At 53.2% G+C, this 24,289-nt stretch overlaps 1 long non-coding RNA gene across 1 annotated transcript; it reads right to left on the bottom strand.

Moving 5' to 3' along the window:
* Positions 1 to 942: 942 nt before the first annotated feature.
* Positions 943 to 23,303, bottom strand: LOC138917719 (uncharacterized). Its single transcript, XR_011426168.1, has 2 exons — positions 23,163 to 23,303; positions 943 to 4,873 (listed from the first exon to the last, which is right to left on the bottom strand). It is a non-coding gene; the product is annotated as an uncharacterized lncRNA (long non-coding RNA).
* Positions 23,304 to 24,289: the final 986 nt, after the last annotated feature.

The raw sequence follows: 24,289 nt of genomic DNA, 5'->3' as shown, positions 1-24,289 counted from the left end.
TCGTGGGCCTCAGGAAGGTTTGGTTCTAGTAACAGAACTGGAGCTTCCACGTGGCATAAAGAGAACACTGTGAGAAGCTGCTGTATCACGGTGTAAAAACCGTCAACTGCAATCTAGTGTGTCAGGTACAGGGACCGACAGTGTGCCAGCCTCCTGGGCGCTCTGGGAGAGCTCTCCAGAGCAGGCCAGGCCCAGGGACAGCCCTCAGGGAGAAGCCGAATATGCATGATCAGGAGTGAAAAGGCAGTTCAGGCGGAGGAACAGCCTGTACAAAGGCCCTGTGGCACAGACAGCTGGGATGCGGAGAGCTAGGGGTTGAGATGAGAAGACAAACAGGGCTCAGATCATGAAGTGCCTTTTAAGCCACATCAAGGAGCCTGAACTTGACCTCAAGGGCTGTTAGGGTTGATAAAACGTGTGTTTTTAGGAAGATCTCTCTAGTTGTGGGTGGAGTGTAGGAGCCGGCATGACGGCAGTTGCCGGAATGAGGAGATGCTCCCACCTGGCTGGGGCCCAGCACAAAAGGAGAGCATTATGCTCCCAAGGGCCAGGCCAGCCCCTGGCTTTGGGGGAGACCTCTGAGGCAGGTCAGGGGCCAGCTGTGCTGTGAAAATCCTGGGAGCCCCCACCCTGTGACAGGCACCACCCTCTACCCGGCTAGACCCTGCCAGACAGGGAGCAGGCAAGGGCACACTTCCTGCGCCACGGCACCAACAGCAGACTCGGGAGCATCTCCAAGGGGCGTGTTTCTGCACGAGAGCAGGCATTTTCTGCTCCAGGACAATCCCTTCACAGTATCCAGGCAATTAATTATTTCTTATCTCACCAAGTAAGGGGCCACGGGAAAATCATTCTCATCCTTCTGTTCAAATTTTATGTTGCTGTTTATTCTGAACAGGAAAAGAGCAGAAAATAGAACTGTTTTCTGAATGGATGCCAATTGGAGGGTTTTTTTCCTTTTATTTTTGAGTGATGGGAACAGGGATGGTGAGGGAGGGAGCCCTTTCTTTGAGGCTGTTGAGGTGGGAGCAGGCACCCCTGCCCTCACTCAAGGGGGGATCTGAGAGTCCAAAAGAGCTGGATCCCCAGAATCTGCCTTAGCCCCAGCCCTGGACAGTCTTTCCCGGGGTTATTCCCTTTGTGGAGAGAGGTGAGCGCAAGCCCTGGGGGTGAAACCGGAAGCAGTCAGGCCTTTGGAGTCCTGGAGGGGCTGGACCAAGAGAAGGGGGGCTCAGACCCACCTGGCTGGTTGTCTGGTGTCCTGAAGGAACAGTGGGCGAGGAGCCAGGCACCCAGGCTCCGGCCCCAGTGTTGCTGACTGGTGTGACCCCGAGCTAAGTCTGTTATCTTCCTGGCCTCAGTTTCCTCATCTGTAAAATGGGTCTTCTGCCCTTAAGAAACGCCCCAGGAAACCGTATAGTACAGCTCCTGACTCCTGCACACCCAAGTAAGATGCAACAATATCCCCCAGGAGCAAGTGGGCTGGGAGCTCAGGGTAGACACTGCTCGGGTGGCATGCTTGGTGGTGGTGTTGGGGTCTCTCTGTCATGATCTTGCTGCAGTTCACGTCTCCCCAGAACCTGCGGGCACACAGCCCACGATGGGCCTTGACATCCTCAGAGTTTCAGAGGAGGGTGCCCGGGGCCTTGGAAGCTGGGATGGGGGTTGACAGGCCCCAGAGGGCAGGAGGTAGAAGCATATTCTCGACTGTCTGGCATCGGGGTGGAAATCTCTCCGCGGTGAACTCGCTGTGTGTCCTTGGGCTCGCTCATCTCTCTGAGCTTCACTGTCTTCATTTGTACGATGGTGGTACTAACGCTGGCCCCTGTGACTCGGGGGAGAAATAAGAGAGGATTGAGGGTTCATGGTGACACTCTTCATTGTCATATTCCATGTGCCTCATTGGCCTCCAATAAATGTTTGTTGAATGGTTAATGGCAGTACAGTGACTGGCATACAATCAAAAACAAGCATGGCCGCTGCCATGGATATGCCCCGCCCCCTCCCTGCCTCCATTGCCCTCGGTGGCAGTTACTGACTCTGACATTTCGAGCACTTGGGGGTCTGTGCTCACCCCGGCCCTGCACCCCCTCACTTCAAGCTTCCTGCTAGAAGGATGCTGTGCCCGGTTCCCACTCCCTGTCTCTGCCGGCTGCGCTGCCAGAAGCCGCCGTGTTTACCCACCAGGTGCTGAGCTGTGTGGTGAAAGCTGAGTCTCCCCAAAGGAAGTGAGGGACCCTGAACTCAGTCAGGGTCACCCGCCTCTGCCCTGCCCTGCTTTCTGTTGTCCTCCAGCCCAGGGTGAGGCTGCCTCAGTGCCGCCGGCTCCCCCCAGGGCCAGCCACCCTCCCTGTCCTGCTGGCTGTGAGGCTGCGGGCTGCCCCTCTGGCTTGGGACAGGAGTTCCCCTCATGCCTCCTCTCCTTTCACGCCCCGCCATCTCCCCTAAAGCCCAGTTGCTGTTTTAGGATCGTCCCGGGCCCGTCATCGGCCTCCGGCTGGCCACTCCAGGATTTGAGTAGGATGCTCCAAGTCCTGCCACCTGCTCTGAACTGACTGCTTTGGAAAGAGCTCTTACCCAAGTGTTGGCAGCCGCTATGGGCTGGAGCGGAGTGCTCCCTCCCGGGCCCCTGGGGGCTCCTGACTTGAGCGAGGCCCACTCACTCACCTGAACCTCTTCTCCCACCGCCACTTCCCCCTAGGGGTCTGCACCCTGCCCTGCGTCCAGGGTGCTGGAGGGCTCTTTTCCCCAAACTCCCCAGCCAGCCTCCCGCTGCCCCACTTTCACTCCCTCCTCCCCTGGACGACCACTGATGAGCCCCTCCCTGCAGGAGGCAGCCCACGCCTTCATCCGTGGTGCTTGTTCACCAAGAGCTGGCTAACGCCTCCTATGGACGAGGTCGGACAGGGAGGTAGGGAAAGCTGGGCCCTGGTCTAGGGCTCTTACCCTTGGGGCTGGTGTCACGACAGGGCAGAGTCCACCTGGGAGCCGGAGTCCCCACACCCAGGGTGAGGCCTGTCCTGGCTGTGTCTCCGCCTGAGCCACCCCCGGGGCTGGCTCTCCGGCTGAACTCACCTGCCAGAGCAAAGGCGTGAGACAGGCTGTGGACCCAGCTGGAGGAGGTTGTGATGGGAGCACAACATTTATTGAGCACCTACTGAGTACAGGAGTGTAATGCCAGCTGTGTCTGCCCCGTGTTGCCCACTGTTTGATGAGGAGAGGGAGGTAGCTGGGTCTGTGTGGGAGCCACAGAGGGAGCCATGGGAGATGGAGGCGGGAGCTCCGACTCCAGCCCTTGCAGAGGAGCTGGCCTTGAATGCAGCATTGACTTTCAACAGGCAAAGGTGAGGAAGGGCATTCCGGGTGGAGGGAACAGCATTTGTGAAGGCCAGAGGTCAGAAGGCAGGGCCATGTTGGGGTGTGAATCATCTGGGCTTTCAGGAGGGGGGTTTGTAGGTGAGGAGGCTGGGCAATGGGGTGGCTAACTGTCCTGGTTTCAGGGACTGGGACACCTCCCAGAACACAGGCTTTCTGTGCTAAAACCAGGAAAGCCCCCGGCAAACTGGGATGAGTTGGTGGCTGTACTGGGAGAGCTAAATTGAGTTCTGACAGAAGCAGGCTTCGCATTTACTGGTAAGAAGTTTGGGTCTCTGTTCTCTAAGCCATGAGGAATTACAGAAGGATCTTTTTTGTAAAAGGATGGGGGGAAGCATCTCTACAAACTGAGCCCACTCGATCCCCACACTGATGGGAATACTTACCACCCATTTTGCAAACGAGGAACTGAGTATCAGAGAAGTTAGGTCACTTGCCCCAGGTCACACAGCAGATAAGCAGCCTGTGATTCCAAAGCCTGTTAGCTCTGAGCCACTGACCCACCTTTCTCAGGGTGAGGCTCTGGCAGGCCAGGGGGTAGCTATTGTGGCCTGAAAGCCGAGGCTGCCTGGGATCCCTCCAAGGACGGGGCTCAGAGGCTCCTGGAAGATGGGCCTGCACCGACTCTTGGTTTCCCTGTCTGTGGCATAGACAGCCAGCAAGCAGCCCCAGGGCTGGCTCGGCCTTCCTAGCTCTGTGTCCCCATTGTCCATCCCTAGGTTTGGCCAGTGTAGGCATCAGTGAACAGTGTCGAATGGATGATAGCACCTGTGCTGGCCCCTCTGTGACTGATGGGGGCCCTGAGGGGCTAACCACCCAGCGACCCCTCCCATTGGCGAGAAGCAGCACACTGCATGCAGGCCACAGGGTCCAGAAGGAGACCCTCCTAGGTAGGGGAGGCTCGCCCCTTGCCAGACAGGTAGCTCATCCTCTGCTCCAGAATAGGCCCCGGTCCAGCTCTCCCCCAACCAAACCCAAGCTGCTCGGACGTGAGAGCTACTCCGCCCTGGCAGTGGCATAGAAGTGTTCACAGGCTGACTCGGGGAGGAGCCTCACCTAGATCCAGACACTGGCTGGTGGGGAGGAGCCGGCAATAAGAGAATGCCAGCCGGGCAGGTGGAGCCAGGGCTGGATGGCCTGGCAGCGGGTGTGGTAGGCAGCAAGCATGTCCACTCAGAGGGCACGAGTGTTTGGACAGGTGGCCAGAGCCCGACGACAGGAGTCTGGCAATGGGCAGCCAGGTCCTGAGTGCCGAATCTGGGGCGGAAAGCCAGGCACATGGATATTCCAGGCGTGTTATAAGGTGGCAAAACGTGATCTGCTTGGCACCAGGCCCCTGGCACACATACCTGGCTTTGAGGCCATCCTGTGTTCAGCATGCCCCTGGCTGTGGAGTTACACCGGGGAGCCAGCTTGCTGACGAGGACATACCGAAGTCTGGGCTGTGGTAGCGGTGCTCCTCCCCACAGAGCCTCGGTGACGGACATGAGGGCTGCCGCTGGTGGGGGCAGGAATCTGCGTATGGGTGCTCTGCCGGGAGAGCCCCACATTGGCCCCCAGAAGAGAAACGCTAGCGCAGGCTGCTTGGGCCTCAGCCAGAGGGCTCTCAGTGGGTATGTAGAAGGAGGCATCTTTGTCAGAGAGCCAAAGCAGGACCATTCCCAGAGAAGGAGAGCAGGGTAGGGGTGTTCGACTCCTCTCTATCCTTAGCGAGCACACGATTTGCTAAGGATCAAGGATGGGTGCTCACCACGGGGACCATGAGAGAGCGACGCCCACAGGCCTTTCTGTGCAGGTCTGGGGTTCCTGGACTCTGGTCAGGAACGACAAGGCCTCTTCCCTGGGCAGGAGGCTGGGGTGGGGTCCCCCTCTGAGTCTCTCACTTGGGAAAGGGGAGTGGGGAGTTGTTGCTTCCTGGTTACAAGGTCTCTATTTGGGTGATGATCATGTTTTGGAAATAGATGGTAAATGTAATTAATGCCACTGAATTGTATACCCACAGTTAAAATGGCAAGTTTTATGTTATATTTGTGTGTATTTTTTTAAATGATTTTTTTTTTTGAGGAAGGTTAGCCCTGAGCTAACATCTGCTGCCAATCCTCCTCTTTTTGCTGAGGAAGACTGGCCCTGAGCTCATATCCGTGCCCATCTTCCTCTACTTTATGTGGGACACCTACTACAGCATGGCTTGCCAAGTGGTGCCATGTCTGCACTTGGGATCCGAACCGGCGAAACCCCAGGCTGCCGAAGTGGAATATGCGAACTTAACCGCTGTGCCAACGGGCTGGCCCCTTTGTGTATGTTTTACCACAACAAAAGAAAAATTTAAAAAACTGTCAAGGTCCTAAAAAACAAGGAAACACTGAGATGGAGACTAGGAAACATGATACCCAAATGCTATGTAGTCACCTGGATTAGATCCCGGAACAGACAAAAAGGACAGTTAAAGTCCATTAAGGAAAAACTGGTGAAATTCAAACAGAGTTTATAGTTTAGTTAATAAATTCGTCCCCATGTTAGTTTCTTAGTGGTGACAAATGTCCCATGGTTATGTAAGATGTGAACATTGGAGGAAGCTGGTGATGGGTGTACGGGAACTCTCTGTACTGTCTTTGCAACTTGTCTGTAAATCTAAAATTATTCCAAAATAAGAAGTTAACAAAAAACAAAGCAGAACAAAAGCCGGACCTGGACTACCAGGGAGAGCTGGGGCCCTGGCGTGGCACTGGGCCTCTGGCTCTGCCTGCAAAGGCCAGGGTGGCGGGAACCGGCTCTCAGCTGGCCGGAGGATTTGGCACCATCCCTGTGGAGATGTGCCAGAGCTGGACAGAGTCAGGGAGGAGGTGGACGCGCCCCCGGCATCTGAGCCTGGCAGCGGTCTCCATGAGCTTCACTGGTTTTCCTGTGTTCTCCACTCTCGGCAGGGTCCCTGGGCCGGGAGCAGGGTTCTCTGCAGCCAGTGGGGGGGTCGGCCTTAGAACCTGTGTGGTCCCCGAGTTGGGCGGGTCCAGCAGACAGTCCAGGCCTTTGGTCTAGCTGTACCCCTCGCCCAGTCACGTGCCAAGACAAAGAGTTGGCGGCCCCCCCCTGGTGCCGCCCTGCTCCGGTCCAGACCCCGCACACAGGGCCTCTTCGTGGAGGCAGCCCTGCTCACACCATTCCCTGATCAGAGATGGCTCCCTGGTGCTTGGAAAATAAATGCCAACTCTGTTAACCGGCGCCTGGGTCTTTATCAGCCCGCCTCCAGCCTTCTTTTACTGCCTGGCTTCACCCTCCACACTTACAGGCTGACCAGATACACCAGCCCCAAAGCACCAGCCTGGGGCCTTGGCTCATGTGGTCCACTCCTTCCTTTTTTTTTTTTGGTCATCTTCTCAATATTCAAATTCAGTTTTTCTAGGTCCATATCAAACTCATCCTCCCAGATGTCTCCCGGCATTTGTGGCCGGCCTCCCTTGGGTTGCTGACTGCTTTCCCTCTCTCCTCCTACGGGTCTGTCAGGTCCCCTTTCTGTCTCTGCACAGGAAGAGCTGGTGCAGGGGTGATGCAGACTGAGGCGTCTGTGGGGCTCTGTCAGAAAAAGCTCTCAGCCCTGGCTCAGCCGAGCCCTGAAGGCCTCAGGAGTGCCTGCCCTCCTGCTCAAGGGTCCGGCTGTGTCCACGTCCTGGCCGGTGACCGAAGTCCTCAAATGCCTCCTGGGAGGTGATCCCAGGCCCCATGGGGGAACAGTAAGGAGCCACTGCACTAGGCTGGTGGCTTGAAATTTTCGGGTGGCCCCACCAAAGCATCCTCTCATCCTTGAACTGAAGCAGGAGACAATAGGAGGCTCCGTCCTCGGTCTGAACTTCCCTCGTGGTGGCGGCAGGGAGCCCTGGGGCACAGACGCCAGCCTGCTGTGGTTGCCAGCCTGGCCTGGTCAGCCTGTGCTGTCCTCCCTCTGTCTCTGAGGCAGGCCCATGCAGGAGGCAGAGGTGGAGATGGCCACTACCCATGGGCTGGGGATTAGGGGAGAAGGGAGGGCTGAGCCACAAGCAGTACGTCCAAGGCCCCTGGCCCCTTCTGGACATCTTGGTTCCTATCTCCACAATGGCTCCACCCACAGCCTCTCTCTACCAACACTGTGGGCCTGGGCATGGGGCCGTCAGCGTCTTGAGATGTGCTGTCCTGGCACAAAGTGGTCTCGTAGCCAAGACTGGCCATGTCCTCTGAGGACAAGCTGCAGGCACAGGTCTTTAGAGCAGGATTTCTGTCCCCAGTCACTTATTGGAGGAAAAACGGTTTGGACAGGAAGGGGAAAAACTGGAAGCTAACATTTAGTGACCACCTACTGTATGCCAGGCACAGTGTAGACACTTCACAGGTGGTTCTCCTTGGTCTCCTTACAAACCACAAGATAAGCATGGTTCTCCCCTCTTCACAGATCAGGAGACTATGGCTGAGAGAGGTCAAGGCGCCCCCCGCCTAGGTGTGTCAGAGCCAGGGACGGAACTCAGGTATCTGTTGGACTCCAGATTCCTTCTTTTCTCTGCACCAGGGTGGGAGAGAGGGTGGGAGCCATCTAGCTCCGCAGGCTGGGGACAATGTCCAGGCTGAGGGACATTCTGAGCTTCCAGGAGTGTCAGGTGACAGGACAGAGGGCACACTTGGTGATGTCACTTTCCGGAAGGGGGCAGGGCATGTGTTTGCAAGGTCAAAGTTCCTCTGGACAGAAGGGCAGGGCTGGAGGGAGGAGTCAAAGCAAGTCATATTGTTGGGGGGCTGCTTGGGCCTGGGGAGGCCACGGCCCCCGGGGTCCTGGCGGGACTAAAGTGGAGGCCAGTTTTCTTCTTAACGCCTCCCCTTGCCCAGCCCCCACACTCCAGGATGTGGTTTCCTTGGTCACTCTTTTGCCCTTGGAGGGACCACACACATCCTGGAAGGGGCCCCAGATGCAGACACTTCCTCTATTCCCCTCTGATCTAGCCATCTTTCCAGGCCTTGCTTCCATCTCCCCACACCTCCCACCGCCTCAGCAGACACTCCCTGCGCACAGCCCCAGGGATTGCTCCTGTCTCTGTGAACTTTCCTCACCCCTAGTGAGCACCACACCCATAGTCCCAGGAGTGGTCACCTTGGGATGGCTGCTCTTGCCAGCACCATGAATCCCCAGAGAGCCCAGGTGGTCTTCATGTCCTCTGGTCCCGACCATGACTGGCACTGAGCTCAGGACTCAGCACATAATGAAGAGCAGGGCTGGGGCCAAGCTTCTTTGGGCATCCTGGGCATAGACAAGTGAGCTGCATATGGGGGGTCCCATCTGGGGTCCGGTCCAGCCCAGGATGCTGCTGCTCGCCACTGAGCCTCGTCTCAGAAAGGCACTTCTCGAAGCTCAAGGCCCCAGTCCAGGCCCAGACTCCACTCACTGCTCTGGGTACAGCCACTACTCTGAGCCCCACTCCCCCAGGCCAGAGAGGAGGGTGAGCCCAGAACGTTCTGTGATTACAGACTGTGGGTACAGGCTGTGATTGTGCAAAAAAGACCAGAGTGTTTCCAGTAAAACACTGAGTAATCTAGAAAGCAGTGACCACCCCCAGCACATTTATTCTTAGAAACGCCAGAGAGCTGTTAACTAGCTCTATCTTAGAAGCCGGACTCTAGCAGAAGACAAGAGGGGTCAACTAGCGACAACCCCCTGGGTCCCTGCCCTGAGCCAGCAGGCTGGAGGGGCGGTTTGCAGGATCTGGGGCTGGCCAGAGCACTGCAGCGACCCAGGCTATCCTCCTTGCCACTCAGCTGCCTTTCTTGTCCCAGAGCCCTTTGCTGAGAAGCACGCCAATGTCATAGGTGTCCTCCCTTTTCAAGTAATTTTATCCAGGTTCCCCATGCCGGGGTCTCCCTGGAGGCTAAGGGGCTCGTGGTTTGAATGCCTAACCCTTAATTCCTTGCGTTTGGCCTTGAGGAGGTGTGCGCCAGACCACGGCCACCTCTGCTTATTCATTTAGCAAGTGCTTGTTGGGAGAGGGGCCTGGTGACAGAGACTCAGACACCGTTTGTGGCCTCCTTGGGAGCTGAAGGTGGCAAAGTCAAGTGTACAAATAACTCTGCAGCAAGAAGTGTGGAAAGGGCTCAAGAAGGGGGCAGACAAAGCGTTACACGGAGCGGAGAGAGAGGTTTGGTGCAGCTAAGTGGACCAGGGGGACTTCCTGGAGGAAGGGGCATTTGACTGAGACTTGAAGGATTGATTTTTTTATCTTCAGTATTGAAAGGGGAGCAAGGCTGAGCATAGTCCCTGGCGACAGGAGCCGCTGAGGTGAGAGGGGGTGAGGCCTGGACTGTGGCCAGCAGACCTGGTCTGAATCCCATTCCTGAGTACAGGCCGTGTCACTCTGGGGAGGTCCTTTCCTCCCAGAATGTATTTCCTCACTGGGAAAGAAGGAAGACTGAAACTACACGTGAGAAAATGCCCGGCGCCGGGGTGGGGAGCACCTGTGGTCGGTGCTCCGCGCGTGCTCGCTTGAGTCCCAATGTGGTGGTGATTTGGCAGATGGTCCAGGTTGCCGCCAGGCACATCTGGATAGTCCAGTGTCACTGGCTTGAAGGGAATCATTAGACATCACACTCACTCTGCACAGGGTAAGCTCTGAAACACAACCCTAGGAAGAGACGAATATCGTCACTTTGTCAGAGCCTGGGCCCCTTTATTAGGGCCGACGACCAGCACCATTTAGGTGTCAGAACACAACTGTCAGCCAGAGCCCAGCGAGCTCCCCGTCCAAGCCCCCCTCCATGGGAAAGGAGCTGAGGCCTGCGCCCAGGGTACATGGTGCCCCCATCAGAGGGGCCTCGCACAGGGGCTCCATCCTAATGTCACTCCAGTCCTCTTCCTGACAAAAGATTCCTTCCTGTGTCACAGCTGGAGCCACCCCCGCCTGAAGATGTCCATCAGGGGGAAAAATTCACATTCAGTAAAGGGAGGTCTCTTTGTACTTTTCTCCTCAGGGCTCACTGCTCAGTCAAGGCCCTGGGCACATCGAAGCAGCCGGGGCCTGGCTCCCGGGGAAGGTGCAGCCCTGGAGAACGCATGCACCTTTTGCTGTCCCTGATAACGGAGCCAGAACTTTTTCCTCAATCCACAAGTAGCTTGGGAAGCAGAAGCACAAGCTGGAGCACACTTGAGCTAATGACGACATGGTCTCGAGAGAGCCATGGGCCCGGGCAGGTCTCTGCCCTGACCAGCCGCGCTGAGGATGGACAGCTCAGCGGGTGGACTTGAGAGAGGCGGGATAACTGAGGGGAGAATCCCAACAGGGTACATGTGACCCTCCTCAGGTGGACAGAGAGCGGGGGCATGGGGTGGGCTCTGCCACCTGGGGCTTAGGAACTGGAGCTCAGCGCAGGGGATTTCACAGTGGCCAGTCCATGGGTGGTGATGGGGCTCTGCAGACAACATCCACTCTAACTCTCCTGTGTGAGTGAGGAAACTGAGGTCCAGGGAGATGCCATGATGCTGAGTTTCCCCAGGAGTTAGTAATCGTGCTCAAAAGGGAAGCCGCAGTGCTGTCGCAGGCTAGGGCATGGCACACACCAAGCCCGCCTCCCACTGCAGGTGCGAGTGGAGACAGGATGAGGGGGTGGAATGTGAAGAGCTGTGGGAGCCCCGCTGAGGAGACAGGATCTGCCTTGGCAGAGGCTGGAGTGGGGTCTCGGAGCCTGGGGCCTGAGCAGGGAGCAGCTCAGGGAACTTCTGAGCTGGATTAGTAGTGGCCGGGGGGTTAAAGTGGGCGTGGCTATGAAAGGGCCACCTAAGGGATCCTCGTGGTGACAGAAACATTCTGGATCTTGACTGCAGCAAGGTCAGTATCTGAACATCCCAATGGTGGTACTGCACGGTAGTTTTGCAAGATGTTGCCATTTGGAGAAACAGGGTAAAGAGGGCTCAGGATCCTTGGTATTGTTTCTTTTCTTTTCTTTTTTTTTTAGGAAGATCAGCCCTGAGTTAACATCTGCTGCCAATCCTCCTCTTTTTGCTGAGGAAGACTGGCCCTGAGCTAACATTCATGCCCATCTTCCTCTACTTTATATATGGGATGCCTACCATAGCATGGCTTGCCAAGCGGTGCCACGTCTGCACCCAGGATCTGAACTGGTGAACCCCAGGCTGCCAAAGCAGAACGTGCGAACTTAACTGCTGAGCGACCGGGCCGGCCCCCATGGTACTGTTTCTTACAACTATCTCAAAATAAAAAGTATAATTAAAAAAAAGCAAAAAGAACCCTTCTGAGCTGGGTGCACAGAGGGGTCTAAGAGACAGAGGGGCTAGCCAGGAGGTGGACCACTGAGCTGAGTGGAAATGGCCTGTGCCCAGCAGCCCCCGAGGCACTGTGCCTACCCCAGGGACAGTGGGTCACAGGTGCTCAGCTGGGCATGGTCTGTGAGCATCAAAGGGCCAGGAGAGCTGAGAGGCAGTCAGAGGGAGGGCATGGGGGAGGAAGGGTGAGGAAGGCACGGAAGACCCTTAATGACTGGTAAGTAGGGGTGCTGGGGTGGTTAGGAGGGATGGTGTCTGCTCTGTGGCCCAGTGTGGGAAAGCACTGTCATTGCAATCAGAAAGGGAGTTGCCAGGGATGCTGAGGACAGGAAGGCTCTGGGACATCTCCAAACCAACAACTATCTACATTTCCACAGGACGACTCTAGATTAGATGCCAGGCAGCCTTGGATGCAGGAAGTCCTAAGGATTTAATGAGACTTGGGGCTGTGTTGCCTGTAGCTGGGTCAAGAGCATGAGGACTTTCCTGGGTAAGTCTTCACTTCAACCCCACTGAGCACCCACAGGGTAGCAGGTGCAGGAGGAGACACATGTGCATGGCATCCCTCAATGGGCATGGGGCTGGTGCTGTGGAAAGCAGAAAGATGACTTTAGTAGCAGACAAGATTGAGTCTGGCAAGTGGACTGACAGGGGCTGGGAGCTCAGTTCCATGGCACAAGCTCTGTGATTTGCAAACATGTATTTGTAAGTGCCCTGGACAGAGCCCATCATGGAGGTTCCCTTCTATCTCACCAACCCAGCTTTTCTGCGTCTCTTCGTTTGCCTGAGATGCCCTCCCACATTTCCAGACCTCAATCCCAGTCCTTCATTAGCCCCCCACTGTGTCTAATGCATCTCCTCTATGCAGACGCTGTGCTGGCCCTGAGCACCCAGAAATAAACCAGATACAGTCCACCCCTTGAGGGGCTGCGGTCTGGGGAGAGACAGGTATGTAATTAAATAAGGCTATCAAAGAGAGTCAGCTGGGTGAGCCTCCCAGCTGGTATCTTTGCCTCTGGGTCTGTCAGTGACAGGGAGACGTTCCAGCCCCGGTGTGGAAGCCCAGCATTGAGGACCCATTCTCCAAGGGCGCCTCTGACTCTGGCGCTGCTGGAGGAGCCCTCTTGTCCACTGTGGCAGGGCTTATTGTCTTGTATCCAGAGCCTGCCCAACACTCTGAAGCCAGGTCTGCAAAATTGTCATCAGCCCTCCTGGGCCTGCCTTGTGCTTGATGCCCAGGCAGGTCTGGGGGTGAGGCAGATAGGAGGGGAAGGGGGAGAGACCCACACGCTGCCCACATAGCTCCTGGCCAAGCCAGTACGATGTAAACTCATCTTGCAAAGCCAGAGGCGATTGGACAGTGGGTGGGGGCCCAGCCCATGCAGGCTGCAGGCTGGTGGGAATGTTGACTTGGGAAACTTCTTTAAGGAGGAGAATTGACCCAAGCTTCCCATAGTTTGGGGATATAGAAGGATCAGAGAAACTGCAGAGGAAGGAAGAGCTGGGCAAATGGGCCAAGGTGGGCCCCTGGTGTGGTGTAAAGGACAAGCGAGGAGAGTCCATTTAACTACATTGATTGAACGTTTCCCGGGCTGCCTGGTGTTAACCTCCAATCCACAGATGATGAAAGCAAGGCCAGAGAAGATAAATGGCCCACGCAGGGGCTCAGAGCCCGTGTCCAGAAGAAGTCAGCTTCTCAGCCCTACTCTACCCAGGCCAGCTCCTGTGGGCTGGACAGGGGAGAGCTCCCTGGAGAAAACACGGAAAGACGTCCGGAGGAAGGCTGGGGGTCTGACTGTGGAAAGCCTCAAAGTCAGGCCAGGGGTGCCCATGGTGGTGTTGGCTAAATGCTCCACATTTCCCGCATGACTGAAAAGGCTGGCTCCTCCAGGAATGCTCCCTTCTGCTGCTGGGTTTGGCTTTATTTCTGGAGACCCCTTAAGCTCTCTGATCCTTAGTTCCTTCATTGTAGCAAAGTCTAATAATACACCGCCAGCTGCTGCAAGGATTACTGGTACTGTATGCAAAGTGCTGGACATATGATCATGCACAGTAATGAGGAGCTATTAATAGTATGTCAGCTGCTGGCTGCAGCCGCCTCCTCCTCAGCGGTCCCCGCTTTGACCACTCAATCACCTCCGAGGGGATTGCTTCAATTCTTGCTAATGCTGCAGGACGCAGGCGAATCTTCCAGGGATCTGAGACAGGCCCAAGGTCTGGGAGGTGCCCTGGACCTAAGGAAATCGAGTGGCTTCCCTGATCCTGGATCCCACACGTTTTACATGGCATCGCAGTGGAGCTGCCGATGTAGACAGCTGGTCCCGCAGCGTTTCCTCTCACAGGAGCTATTAGCTGTGTCATGCATCCATTTGTAATGAAATGGAAGTGTTTTGATTTCTCTGGGAAGCCGGATTTTCTCCCAAATCCTTCCTGCTTTCATCCTTGGACATGAAACAGCTCATTTCTAATCTCATATGGAGGGGCAGCAGTTATAAGGCCCCCGTGAAATCTGATCACCAACTTGGCTCCCAGGCGTCGGCTTTGATCGCTGGGAGGGAGCAAGTTGTCCCCAGCTTGGTGCTAATAGCCGCATGCATTATTGAAGAGCCGTGTTTCAGTGGCAGACACATTCAGCAAGATATCTAGATTGCAGGCTGGAGTGTCAGCTGCTTCCCTCACTCCTTGGCAATGGAGCTCTGTAATCCGGCAGAGCCACTAAAAATAGGCTCCTGACAGGGGAGTCGACACTGCTCACCCCACCCTCACCACAGACTAGTTGGAGGGCAGCTGACACGGAACAAGCAAATAAGGTGAAACCACCACTTTCCAATTCTCTCAATTGCTGCTTCTCTCATCCAAATGTCTGAGGAGTGAACAGTTGCCCCGGGAGCCTCCTCAGGAAAGGCACGTCTGAGGCCTCAGCTGACTACAGGCGGGGCTGTGGACTATGTCCTCTTACCGCTCTGAGTAGGACACGGATACCCAGGCTTTGGGACCGCTAGGGCAAAGCGAAGATTGGGACTTAATTACCCCTGAGCATTTGCTGGAAATGCTAAGGGGGAGGGGGCAGGCTTATTGTACCCACCCTCACTTAGTGTTTGAACTGGATAACCTAGTCAAACCCTCTTTTATTCACTCGAAAACTCTTATTTGAATATCTACAACTGAAGATACAACAGTGAGCAAGGACAGACGGGATTCACAGCTGTGGTAGACAGCCTTGGAGATGGCCCCAATGGCCCCTGCCTCCTCGTCTTCGTGTACGTACGTAGTGCTCTCTCACACTGATTAGGGCCCACCTGTGTAATCAACAGGATGTTGTGGAAATGATGGAGTGGGATATCTGAAGCAAGGTCATAAGAGACATTGTGGCTTCTGCCTTGCTCTCTTGGATCACTTGTTCTCTGAGGGAAGCCAGTTACCATGTTGTGAGGACACTTAAGCACCCTGTGGGGAGGCCCAGTGGCCATCTTGGAAGTGGGTCTTCCAGCCTCAGTCAAGCCTTCAGATGACGGCAACCTCACGAGAGATCTTGACCCAGAATCGCCCAGCTCATTGAATTTCTGACCAATAAAAACTGTGAAATATTAAGTGTTTGTTTTAAGCTGCTAAGTTTTTGGAAAATTTGTTACACAACAATAGATAGCTAAAACACTGACCTTCAGTGAATATCACAGTCTGATGGAGAACTAGATATTGATCAAATAATTACGCCAATAGCTATACAATTGCAACTATGAAAGTTGCTATAAATGCCTCAATAGGGAACTGACCTAGTCAGAGAGGTCGGGGGAAGCTTCTGGAAGGAAGTGATGACTGCTTTGAGGCTGAAGCGTAAGTACAGGTGAAGTAGGTGAGAGAGGTGGGGAGGAGCACTCCAGGGAGAGAAGCAGCTTGAGGCAAGGCCCAGGGTTGGGACAGAGCCAGAGGCACAAGAAATATGAAGGAGGCTGAGGGGTTGAAGCACAGTGAGGGAGCAAGGCACACAGGCAGGCTTGGAAGGCAGAAGGGGCCTCTGCCACTGAAGGGTTTACCACTCAGTCTAAGTGCCATAGAAGCCCCTGAAGGGCTTTAAACAAATGAGGAACGTGCTCAGATCTGTTTTTCCAAAGGTTCTTGTAGTTCCTGTGGAGGCTGGCTGGGAGATTTTAGTCGATGGGGCAGTGGCAGGAGCCCAGAAGAGGGATGGGGTGTCCAGAACCAGGTGGTATTAATGGACATTGAGGGGGGACAGATTGAGGGATATTCATTAGGTTGAACTGAGGGTCCCTGGTGATGAAATGGCCATGGAGGGGTAAAGGAGTAAAGGGGAGTGTCTAGGAGGAGTTCTAGGTCATACAACCATGGATGGCCTAGGGATTGAGCTAGTCTGAGAGATCCAGAGAAATGCACTTAAGAGGCTGGGGGCTGTGTGAGCCTGATGTGCTGTCCTAGATGAGCTCAGCAGTCTCCAGGACATGGGTCCAGCTACCCCACCCCCCCGCCTCTGGGTGTGGCCCCATCGTATCCGAGCTCACGGTCTAGGGGAGTGGATGACGCCCACGCAGGAAACAAGGAGGGACTAGCAGGTTGGTTTGGTTCCTTCCAAAGGGCAGATCTGGCACGACAAGGTCTAGAGCAATAGCCGCTGTGGGGCCCTGAAACCTTTTTGGCGTCCAGGAGGAAAAAACTATTTTCATAACTATACTAAGACATGAAGTGCCTTCTTCACTCTCATTCTTTCGTGATAAAGTGGAGCATTCCAGAATCCACATGGTACATGATGTTGCAGTGGATTGAAGGCAAAAGCAGACATGATCATCCAGCTGTTTTCTGTTAACCAGACATTAAGGAGATTTGCAAAACTGTAAAACAATGCCACTCTTCTCACTAATTATTTTTGTTTTGGATAATACAGTTATTTTTCATAAAAAGATACATGTTAACATATGGTAGGTTTATTGTTGTTGTTTTTAAATAAATTAGTGAATAATGAAAAAATTTCTCAGCTTTAATTTCTAGTGTGGTAAATATTGATAGCTGTGACCCACGTAAACCCAGCCCTGGTGGTCTAGTGGTTAACATTTCGTTCTCACTGCCATGGACCAGGTTGGTGTCCCTGTCTGGGAACCACACCACCCATCTGTCGGTTGTCATGCTGTGGCAGCTGTGTGTTGCTGTGATGCTAAAAGTTGTGCCACCAGTATTTCAAATACCAGCAGGGTCACCCCTGGTGGACAGGTTTCAGCGGAGCTTCCAGACTAAGACAGACTAGGAAGAAGGACCTGGCCACCCACTTGTGAAAAAATTGGCCACGAGAACCCTACGAATAACAGCGGAGCATTGTCTGATATAGTGCTGGAAGGTGAGAGGATGGTGCAAAAAGATTGGGCAGCGTTCCACTCTGCTGTCCACAGGGTCACTAGGAGTCAGAATCCGCTCAAGGGCACTAGCAACAAAAACAACCCACCTAAACAGAAGCTCTTAGGTGTGCTCAATAATTTTTAAGAGTATAAAATAGCGGTGCAAAGATCAAAAAGTGTGAGAACTGCTGACCTAGAACAAGGTCCCTCTTTCATCAGCAGCTGAGTCATTAACAAGATGTCACAGGGTAGAACAGCTTTGTTGAAAACGCACTTTAGACACGGATGGCTTATCAGGGAGAGCCCACTCACCACTCCCATCCATAGTGTTTGTGAAACCACCTGTCTGGGCCATAACACATACCGAAGCAGCACTTGTGGTTTCCAGGCTGAAAAATGTCCTGCGTAAGGCCAACAGCAGGCGGACCCACACCCCTGCACACCAACGGTGTAACCTAAGAGCAGCTCTCCCCTGAACGCTGGCTCGTCTTCTCTCACTTGGGGAGTTTCTGGTCCCCCTCTCTCTGGCCCCTTACCCTCACCTGTTAACTAGAATACAGACATTGATCTTTCTAAAAACACTAGAAAGATAGTTCGGTCCTATTTCTCCCTGATTAACAATCCTCCACTGTTCCAAATCAACTTAAGGAATTAAAACTCAAACCATTGTTAAACCATGCAAGGTCCTTCGCGGTCTGCTCCCTCCCAGCATCACTACTTCCCACTTCAGCTACTGGAAGATTCCTGAAGTCTCAGGGACTCTCTTGCTTATGAGATTTTGTCTATGTGGTGTCCACTCTGCACCCTACCTGTGCCTGAAACTCCTGCCTCCTTCCTTTCTCCCTCTGGTCCTGCAGGATTCAGCTTAGAAGCATCTCATGTGGGGAGCCCCACTGACTCCTTCCGCCGAGGCCCTGGAACGTTGTGCTCCCTGCTGTATCATCAGCTCCAGGGCTGACGTCCATTCTGGTTGGACAGCTTCTCATTCTGACTGCTTATTGCTCATGCCATTCTAGTTGTTAAACATATATTTTTTAAGATTTTATTTTTCCTTTTTCTCCCCAAAGCCCCCCAGTACATAGCTGTGTATTTTCAGTTGTGGTTCCTTCTAGTTGTGGCATGTGGGACGCCGCCCCAGCACAGCCAATGAGCAGTGCCATGTCCACACCCAGGACCCGAACCCGTGAAACCCTGGGCCGCTGAAGCAGAGCGCGCGAACCCAACCACTCGGCCACGGGGCTGGCCCCAAGTTGTTAAATATTTTTAAGACCACTCCTTCCAAAGGCCTGGAAAGAAAGCACTCAGTAAGTATTTGTTGAATGAATAAATGAGAAAGTGCCCTGGACTCCAAAGTCACAAAGTGAGTTAGTTTAAGGACCCCATGTTCCAAGCCCTCAGTCTCAGAGCTGGTGGCTAAGGCCCTTCTCCTTTACCACTGGCCTGGCATTTGAAACATCCTGCGCCGCCCTAAAAGGTCTGAGCATCTGTCATTTGATAGTTTTCTCTGAACCACACAAAGCAAATAATCAGAGCTTCAACTCCTTTAAGGGACAATCTCTTTCCAACCAGTTGGCTCTTCACACACTTGCTCCATTAGAAGCGGGGAAAACCCCTGCCCTGCAAGGAAACGCATCCTATGGTTTCTTCAGTGCGTCCGCGGACATCCTTGGTCCAGAGGGATCATTACTGAGCCTCACCCTTTGCAATTGCAATTGAACAGCTCACATTACAGGTTAAGCTCCTAACGGATGGAATTGCAAAGTGCTCCAATTACTTGAAACAACTATGCACTGGAGTCAATAACCTTCCATGAACTGCCGGGAAGAATTGTATTCTAAATGCAATCCAATCTTTGCCTCCATGTTGGAAGGCCCAGTAAAACCCCAGCGGCTCTGGATCAGGACACTCTTTCTCATTGTCCATTAAGTCTCTTCTCTAGGATCACCCCTGACCCGGGGGAGAGTATAATATAGTCATTTGGGCCCATGGGCCATCTGTAGCATACAGAGGAGACCCCTGCACAGAGCAAGTCCAGGCTCCCTTCCCCGGGAATTCAGATCTTTCCTGCTCTCCCCCTAGCCCTGCCTGTACTCGCCCTTTAGGCTAAGGTTGGGCCCATCTGCTCCAGGAAGCTGGCCCTCCTGGGCAGGGCAGTGTGCTGGGGCTGGGTGCGCCTATAGGAACACTGTCTCAGTGTCAAGAGACTGTTGGAAGACTTGGCTGCCAGTTAAATAAATAAACAAAGAAGTTAAACTGATAAGGTTAAGATCGGAAATACCCAAATTGGCAGCAAATGCTGTTTGATTGTTATGGCTGGTGGATGGCAGATACAATTGAGCCTCATTTTTTAAATTCATTTGACAGTGTTTACTCAGTACCTGCTAATGTGCTAGGCTCTGTGTGGGTGCAGGCCGCAGCATGTAACACACACACACACACACACACACCATTTTTTCTTGGAAAAATCAGTAAATGCAGCTTCACAGGACTTATCCCAGCAGTAAAAATTCTCCGAAGAGGAATGAGAGAGAAGCCTAATTCTGCCAGCTCTTCACGGACAGCCAAGACAAGCCTGGAATACATGGTTCCCTGAGGTCTACATTCTGGGCCCAGGAGCAAACGGGGAGCCTTGTCAGGCCTCTGGAGATGGTCCAAGAAACAGGTTTCTGGGCTCTCCCCTGGCCACTCTGTGCTCACTCCCACTGTGGTCAGGCTGCCAGGCTGGCAGGCCGGCAGGTGGGCAACGCCACAGGATAGCAGGCACGTCCTGCTGGAGCTGAGATCCAGCCCGGGAGCCGCTGGCCAGGGGATCACAGGCAGACCTTCCTGCCCGGCCAGCTCCTCTGCAGCTGTTTAGAGAAAAAGCCGAGGAAAGCAGAGTCTTGGATGATCGATGGGCTGTGTGTCTCTCCGGCTCCTGTGGATTTTTCAATTGGAAAGAATAGGCTTATCTCTCCTTTTTAATTGATTTTAATGCGGCTTAGCCAGGCTAGATCAGATCTCAACTCCTCCGTGGCCTTCGATGAATGGTGCGGGGAGCTGCCTGAATGTTAATAGGAGGGGCTAGGAGGAGGCAGTGAGGCCATTGTGTGCCTGCAAGACCGCCACAGCTGCTTTCGGGGCTGACCTGCCACGATGGACCCCTCTCGGATTTCAGGGGTGGTGTGGGCTGGGAATGGGGTAGTTTGATTTCTAGATGATGCAGAAGAGCATACATGTGCAGCTGTGATTACAGCTGGGAGGCCCTCTGGCTCAATCCATGCATGACAGGGTTTGGGGCTCTAGCTAGCCTACCTCTCAGAACATTTACTCACCTCCTCCTGCCAATGCCCCAGGCTCCATCCTCCTCTGAAAACCTTCTGGTGCCTTTGCAGTTTTAACTGTAGCATAGTCGGCACCTTCTCACACAGAGGAATCTCCTCTCGCTTCCTGTCTTGTCCTTCCCAGCACCCCTCCCTCCTCCAAACCTTGCTGGGCCCTGCCTCTCTGTGCGAACTTGGACCAACGGCCAAGCTCCTCTGGGCCTTGGCTTTCTTCTCTTAAATGAGGTAACAGCATCGACCATAGGGCATTATTTGAGGAGGCAGAGAAGATATTGCAGGTAAAGCAGCCAGCGCTGTGCTGAGAGCAGGAAATACTCAGGTATTATTTCTTTTCCATCCAGCTTCCCTCTCCACCAAGCCGACTGAATCAAGAGATGCAAGCACAGTAACTGGAGACAGGAGGAGTCCTGAAATGGTATCCCGTGGGGATGGACTCAAGCTCCTGCTGTAACTACATGCTGTAGGTGACTCATGAATGACCTATCCCCGTTTTCCTGGCTGGAAAGGGATTAACAGACCCCTCAGAGGACAGTTTCTCAAGCTTAGCTGCTGGAAAAGAAACACTCAGAGAAGTTTAAAAAAAAAAAAAACATTGCTGGGGCTTAAGACCCAGAGTCTGGTTTCACCGGCCTGGGATGGGCCAGGCACTGCTGGAGGTTTGGAATGTTGTAGAAGTTAGTGAGTTTAAGATGGAGTGGGGAAGAAGATCCTATTCCACAAAATCAAGGGCCTCTATTAAGAGCTCAGCTACTTATTCTGCATGACAGTCCTCTGTGGCCTCTTCCTGTGGTCACTACAGGATTCCTTTAAGCCCAGGTGGCTGGTGGGTGGATGCAGGAGGGGGCGTCTGTCTCTCCATGTTCCGTAGCCCCCACCTCCTTCCTATCTTTCAGTGAGGAGAGCTGGTACAGCCCCACCTTAAAAGCATGCTCCTAGTTATCTCGTACAGACCCGGACATCCAAGGGCTGGTTTCACAATCAGTACCAACGCTGAAACACGCTTTCTCACAGACACCATGACCCTCTAATCCACGCATATACATACAAATGTGGTCAAAAGCAGACTCACTGAAACACACATGCTTACAAACATATTTCAGGAACTGTGAATCGTCTGAGATTTTTGCCTACTTGCAAGCTAGCGAGGTAGCCTGCCACGGTTTTGTGGATGCTGGTAGACAACACAGGATGCCTGGGTCAGGGATGACGGACAGTTTGCTGCTAACAGCAATCACAGTTGCCAGAGTATTAGCATTTTGGTGCTAGTTCCTTGAGCCCTAATTCCCACAGGGTGATGTGAAGAGGATTACATGACACCCTGCATGCAGTGGGTTACAGTATAGGGGAGGAACTCTGAGTTTAGGACCCCGAGTCTTATAGGAAGCAGGAGGTGCATCTGCCCTTTGCTCAGGAGGGAGATGCTAATTCTATCTCCCAAGGCTGTGTGTTCCACAGCATCCTTGAAAAGATAGTCGAGAACAAAAGGCATCAGCGCTTCACTCTGCAAGGTGCACAGAAACATGAGACCCATGAAGAATTATCTAACACTTACATCCCCAGATATGCATCCTGTCAGTCTGACACACACTCCCAACATATATCCACACAGGATATGAGCTCACTTCAACGTGCACCGAAATCCACACAGCGTTACACACGCATCTCTATCCTACAAACATCCACAAGCTTAGGAAATGCTTGGACAGAGTTTGGGACCGTGCCTTTCTCCCTTGTATAAACTGAGAATGCCTAGCTGAGTCTGCAACTGGAATCCATTCTGGAATTCCCATTTACCTTACAGTGATCCTTCTAGTACAGAATCTGATCGCTTCCTGGCCCTGCTTAAAACCTACTCCCTGCAGGACACAGTTCCCACTTTCTAACGTGGCTCTGTTGCCCCTGAGGCCTCTTTTCCAGCTTCTCTCAGCCTAGCACCCTATGCTTCAGTACACGAAAGCCCCACTGTTCCCTGTTTGCCTTGCACTCTGTGCATCCACACCCATCCTGACAAGCACCCCCTCTCTCAGCCCGCGATCTCCCGGGTACCAATCATGGGCCTGCAGACCGAACCGTTCTCTCTGCCACATTCCCTCCGCAATCCCTCGTTAAGCTCAGTGTCCCACTAAGCTCACTGTGGTGTAATTGTCATTTACTGTTTTCTTGACTTCCTCCCCATTCTGGGCTGGGAGCTGCTCTAAACCAAGACCCTTATTTGACTTGTTTTTGCATCTTTGTTGAGTAAACCCAGGGCCTAGGGCAAGGGGACAAGGCTTATGACGGTTGCTGTCAAACCAGTTACAGGACTGTAGGCAGGATTGGCCACATAATTTGCAAGTCTCAGTGCAAAATGAAAATGGGAGGTTCCTTATCCAGAAATTATTAAGAATGACAAGATGGTAACAACAGAGCATTAAACCAAGAGTGTAGCCCTTCTGAGTGTGAGGCCCAGGTGACTGCACAGACCACACACCCAACAAGCCCCTACTACAAGAGCAGCCACGTGGAGAGGTGATAGTGTCAGGCTCCTTAGGCCAGTGCCCAGAGGCAAGAGACAGGTTAGGGAGCAACCAGCCCCACAGAGCCTCTGGGGAGCCTTGGGTTTGCGTACGGGGCGACCTTCCCTCCTTCCTCCCTTCATTTCCTCCATGTGTGGGAGGGGCCTCTTATTGACTTTACATTCTTTTCCTTTTACCCACTTACGTAAATTCTTTGGCCACCTACAGTGAGCCCTGACCTCGGAATAACACGGTGGCTTCCCTGCTCTTATGGAGCCTCCAGACGCACTCACAGAAGAGGAATGGAAACTCAGTTTCCCCAGCCCATCTGCACACTTACCCGATCACTCATCCAGACTCCCCTTCCCTCAGTTCTTCCACCGTAAAGCTTTAAAATGTATTACGACTGTTTTCGTGATAACAGTACTGCGGCGGATGTAAACAGATGCAGAGAGGAGAATGGTGGTAAGTGCAAAGTTAGTCTCTGGATGATGCCCAGTCCACTACGCAGAGGAAACTAATCTAACTCTTTCTGCTTACGTTCTGGTGGTTAGCACCACGGTTCTAAATGTGCTTTGACCTTTGTTTTGTGGCTTGTTAGCTGGACAGTATCTATTCACTTCCTGCTATGAAAAGTGATCAATTTAGTGTGCGTCCTTCCCCCTGGCCTTTCTGCTTCTCTCCTAGTTTTGTTACATTGTTTTCAGTTCTTCTATTAGTTATCCTTATAACAGTAAGTGATTTGCTTAAACCCTGATGTGTTTTGTTCTACTAGCTTTGCACAGTGTCTCCCCGCTGCCCGCTCTGCAAAGAGAAGAGGAAAGTGGTTTCTGCGCCTCCACCTCCCCTCCCTACACCTCCCAGCTCTACAGTCTGCCTTACTTTACATGATCAAGTTCTTTAACTGTACCAAGGACACTATCAAGTTCTTTTACTCTATCAACTTCTTTTATATGATCAAGGTTATGACATTTACAGGCTATTCAGGAACTAACTAGGACTGCTGGGCTTTGTCCATTGGTTGATTTCAACATAACTTTTACAATGTGATGATTATGTAAACAGTATCCAAGTTGGCCCCTTAGAGAAGGAATCGTATTCCTGAGTCACAAAATCTAGGCTGCCTGGATAAAAAAGACATGCACCTTGGATCAGAGTCCTCCTACCTACGTGCCGTCAGTTTCTCAAACCCGTCAGTTGCTGCATTTCAGCTGGCCTCGTAGGCACGTGCACCCTGACTTCTTGCACAGTTTTTTCTTTTCCCTGGCTACCTCTTGTTCTGCCTTTTTTCTCATTCAAAAAAGAAACACACCATTCCTCTTCCTTTCTATATCCTTAAAACCACTGGATTTTTAGTCATACTATTTGTGGAAGGGTCTCAATTGGACCGTCAGCTCTCTGGGGTCCTGTGGGCACCCTGGCTGGGATCTCCTTTCAGGGCACCGCATGGGGTAGTTCCACTGTTTC

Source organism: Equus caballus, chromosome 15, assembly GCF_041296265.1.
Source record: "Equus caballus isolate H_3958 breed thoroughbred chromosome 15, TB-T2T, whole genome shotgun sequence".
NCBI classification, from domain to species: domain Eukaryota; kingdom Metazoa; phylum Chordata; class Mammalia; order Perissodactyla; family Equidae; genus Equus; species Equus caballus.
Note: the sequence above shows the minus strand (reverse complement) of the source record. Positions and strands in the feature narration are given on the sequence as shown.